The sequence below is a fragment of the Pungitius pungitius genome, chromosome 16 (assembly GCF_949316345.1).
Source record: "Pungitius pungitius chromosome 16, fPunPun2.1, whole genome shotgun sequence".
In the NCBI taxonomy this organism is placed as follows: Eukaryota; Metazoa; Chordata; class Actinopteri; order Perciformes; family Gasterosteidae; genus Pungitius; species Pungitius pungitius.
Genome location: NC_084915.1, coordinates 14675624 through 14680286, shown reverse-complemented (window position 1 = coordinate 14680286; position 4663 = coordinate 14675624). Strand labels below are relative to the sequence as shown.

The window sequence follows — 4663 nt, the reverse complement described above, 5'->3', positions numbered from 1 at the left end:
GTTATGATCATGATTCTGATACAGCTTATGTGAAGACACATTTTTAAATAGTGTTGCTTTCTCATTTGTTCCCCGCTAGCTTTACAGATAACCCTGCTGTCAGTCAAAGGCTGCCGTGTGTGTACTGGAACTATTTTTGCACCACCCCTTTTGAACTAGAGGCCCCTAAATACATACAGGGTCTGTGGGTATCCAGTTATAAAATACAATCTGCATAATTAGCGTATTATCAGTGAGGAAGGAGGGTTCTTTCTCTTTTTTTACTCTTGTTTCTCTCCGCCGACTCACTACTGCAGAACTTCAAATAAGCAGCTTCTCTTCCACACTGTGCACCTGAGCAGGACAGCCTCACTGACCCCACCCACCTTACATTGAGTGCTCATTTTTGGACTTTCCCAAATGGAAAAAAAAGCTGCATAGCTCAATGAGTACAACAGAGTTCTGCGTGAGTGTTCATAGATAGATAGAAAATAAATCATCTTAAGCAGTAAACAAAGTGCAGAAGGTCACCCTTCCATGCTTTAATCATTTTATATCAGTCGGACTGATCAACTACAACTTATTCGTTTCATATATCCTGTGAGATAATTACTACACATTATAAAGTCTTAATACTTTTATTCATAAGTATTTATACCAAAGAAATTTTGAAAAAAATCCTCCAAAGATAATGGTGACAGCTTTCTCATCCGGTCGTAGTGTGATTTTTTTCATCATTTCATCATTTTTTCATAAAGTTTGTTAACCCATTTTTTTCTCCAAATAAATAAATTAATAACATATTATAATTCACACACGTTCCACTATCAAGGAGGAATACCCTGCATATCTTCAGAGGGTGGATGTGTTATCGGGATGGATATTACCCTCCAAGTAGATGAATCTCACTGTGCTGATAGAAGTACGATACTGTAACCTTTGATTCATCTCAAGAGCATCTCTACAGTCAAAGATGAAAAACTGAGACCATCCTGTCACAAATATTTGTGGACAGAGGTCTTTTACGGTTATAGTTTTAAAGGTTATATATGAACTAGCTTGTTGCAACCCATCCCCCAACCCAGAGGGACTAATGCTGGGACAGTATTACATTCTGCGATCCGTGATGTATGGTCTGATGGCCACGGGAGCTGGTTTCTCTCCACTGAGGTCCTTGTCTGTGTGTGGATGACACGTACTGGGACAGTCAATGATCATTTTTCATGATAAAAAACAAATACATGTATTGATCTCTTAGCTTACTGTTTGGTGAAAATTGAAGTTACGAGCTTACTTTATAGAGGAGGACTTGGTATGTTGGGTTCCTCTCTGAAGCCTCGGGGGGAGAACCTTAGGTTTCACTTTGGTTGCCAGTTATTCATATATCTTAAAGTCTTTATTCTTTCTCGTTCTAGTTTCTCTCACTATTCTAGCTATGCTAAAATCACATTTCCAAGACACCGTATAGCAATTTCTCATATACACACTGTTTAATTTAATGAAAAAATCGAACAGCTAAAGAAACGCACGCGAAATCAAAGGTTCACCCATTTAATGGGGAGATTTGGGTTAACCCCTGACCCTGAATCATCTATATATCGTAAATTTGAGTTGTACCTTGTGAAAAAGAACAGTAACAAGTGAAAGGAAAAGCTGCTTAAATCATGACATTTTTTGCGTTACAAGGAAAGCTATTTTAAGTAAGAAGTATAGTGATTTAAAGTTTACGCAATAGTTTACAGCAGTTGCAGAGGTAAGAGGGGTGATGTACCGCTAGTTACATTAAGTTTTAGTAAACTAAAACAAGGCACTTTTTTTAAATCCCACTCGTCAAAGTCTGTTCACGTACTACCCTTTACAGTCTCTCTATATACTGGGAGACAGTTTGTGTCTTCAGCACCATGGAGAGTGACAGCAGGGATCTAAGTCCATTGATACAGCCCCTGAAAATGCAGGAATAAAAAAAACATCATTATTTCAAAATACCTCACATGAAACCCTAGAACCAATCCAAATATGTCCCAATGCACTGAATGAGTCACAGCTATTGATTGCGTCTGTGTGAAACAGGCTATAAACAAGTAAGAGCTTTTCTCATTGTTTGTTAGGGATGTGGGAACCAGGCCACAGCAGCAGGGTGCTTCCTTTCATCCACACCCCTCTTCTTCACACAAGGTCTTTGTCACCCTTCACTCTGCATCCTTTTCTCTCTTCCTCAATAGCATGTGTTAGTCTCTCTGTCTTTCTGTCGCTCTCCTCTTTCATTCTTACGTCACATTCCTCTTATGCTGGCTCCTGTGCATCGTTCTCTTCTTCTTCTCCTCCTTTGGTCGCTGCTTCCATCCGTGTACTCCTCGACTATGTTCTTTAATTTCCTGTGCATGAAAGATTCATCGGAACGTTTTAATAATAAATAGGGAGGCACAGTGGAAAAGTGCAGAAGACACCCCTGACTCTAGCAGTAAGGATCTAAAAGGGAGAGTAATCTTCCTGCTCAGACTGGCCTTTATTCCCTTCACCCCTCCCCTCTATTAATCTTTTTTCCTCTGCCAATCTGTCTCTTTCTTTCTGGCTATCCCAAAGCATACTGAATGACACCCTCTGGATAAAGACAAGGCTCGGGATCACAGTGGATAGCACGAGGGCCTTGTTATCCACATACTGATTGTGTGAGTCACTCACCCTGAGTCTCAGGGTGTCGTCACACTGACAGTTCGTGGTCTGGTTTGAAGTCTAGTGTTGAAGAATTCTTGCTGCTCGGGGACAAGCCAAAATGAGATCGTTGCACAAAAAAATCCACCACATTACATAAAAGAAAGAGAAAGTAATACGATGAGGTAAGATTTTCTAAAGGTATAATGGACAAAACAAAATGCAGAAAGTTTGGAGGTTGATTGAACTGTAGGGGCATATTCTCACTGAAACAAATTGTGTTCGCCCCAGCCCTCAATGGCCTGTCTGCTTCGACAAAGAGTGACACCTACATTTTTAGGTGTCAGTTCAATTACTTCGAACATAGAAATAGTTCAAATTGGCATTTTTTTTACATTCTTACGTTCAACAATTTCTCGTATGGGCTTTTGAAACGTATCCTACTTCATAAAACATTTTCAAATTTGCATTGGATTAATTGGTACATTTATTGTCATCAACTATTCATCACCACAAGCTGCAGTGTTTTACAAAAATTGGTAAAAAAAAAACCTCTTTCAATGAACTCACAAATGATGTTTGATGTGAACACATTCGCCGTCATTGACTGAGTGATGAGACCAACTCACTTGAATATCAGTCAGCCAGGCCCGCCGTCCCTTATCCCTCTTTGGACGGCCCGAAGAGCCACTGGACGGCACCCAGAGGCGAGTCTCGCATCCACTTCTAGCGATTCCTCAAGCCCGGCACACTCAGTCTAACTCAGGCTGCGTTCCAATGCGCCAGGAGCCCGATGACATGTCTTTGTCACCAAAAACAACCTCATCCCTCTTGTCGTCCTTCCTCCTCAACAGGCCTGCCAGAGGATATAGTGTGAGGAAAAACTAAATGAGGAAAAAAAAAAAAATACTGATTCCCCTCAGTGCTGTAAGTAGCTGGACATGAAATATTGTTAAAAAAAAAACCTCTCCTGAGGTTTGATCGATCATGCGAGGCAAACGGAGGAAAACGTTTACTTGCATTATTTATTCATCAGTGTGTTTACTTCGAGTCATTTACTCTTTAAAGGTTGCTTGTTAAAGAATTAATTGACCGCCACGCTCTGGTGAACAAGATGGGGGAGAAACGAGTGTTTTAGATCCTTGAATCCCGTCAACATAGCGAGAGATCTCAGAGCCGTGTTGGAACATTAGTTATTTTAATAGAGGCGATCTATCTTTATTTATCTTTATTTTTGTTCTTGTTGTGTCGTTACATCAGCATCTATTTGACTCCCATCTGTACTCTGCTGTTCAATAAACAACTTAAAATTTAGACCTGATTGTGATCCGTTTCCAGAATCTCATAATTTCACTCTCACCCTCGACTGCACTGTTTGTCATTATTAAAATGAAATGCTTGAAGAGACTATGGCGTCTGACTTTACATAAACTGTGCTTTGTAGACGCACTGCATATTATACTACAGACCTAAATTAGGAGAGCTGTCAGTGGGGATGTGGCCTAGAAATGCAAAAGGGTAAAGCAGCTCAGAAATGCATTTGATGCGCTACACGCCCCGTGATCATCCCATCAACTTCGCTCAATGCGGTGTGTCTGTGAGAGTGAGAAAGAGAGAGAGAGAGAGAGAGAAAAGAACATTATAAAAGGATTTCATCAACATGCTATATGGGATTTACAGGACAAGGCAACAACCGCTCACTCATCTTCATTAGATCTGAGAGATGGTGAAGCAACACAGACCTTTATTTATAAATACCCCAAAGACGGGACACGGACAAATCCCTCTGTGACACTCAGGCGTTAACATTCGTCGCGCCTCCCTCTCAAAAAAAAAAAAGTGCCACACGAAGTAGAAACCGCTTTAAAGGGGGTCGTAGCAGCTTATGTTATTGAAGGAAAGGGGGGGAAGTGGGGGGGGGAGACACCACTATACGAGCCACTGCCAGCCATTTTCTGTTGATGAGATGTTTCATGCTTCTTTGAGCACAGATTGCGAAATAAGAGTCACGTTGTGTCCTCCGGCGCCGAGG

General features: G+C 40.9%; 1 long non-coding RNA gene across 2 annotated transcripts; it reads right to left on the bottom strand.

Annotated features, from left to right (window-relative positions):
* Window positions 1–544: 544 nt before the first annotated feature.
* On the bottom strand, window positions 545–3465 carry LOC119215868 (uncharacterized). Of its 2 annotated transcripts, XR_005120064.2 has the most exons (4): window positions 3261–3465; window positions 2662–2732; window positions 2251–2354; window positions 545–1922 (listed from the first exon to the last, which is right to left on the bottom strand). It is a non-coding gene; the product is annotated as an uncharacterized LOC119215868 (long non-coding RNA). The 2 variants fall into 2 exon arrangements; XR_009942530.1 differs by having other exon boundaries at window positions 545–2354.
* Window positions 3466–4663: the final 1198 nt, after the last annotated feature.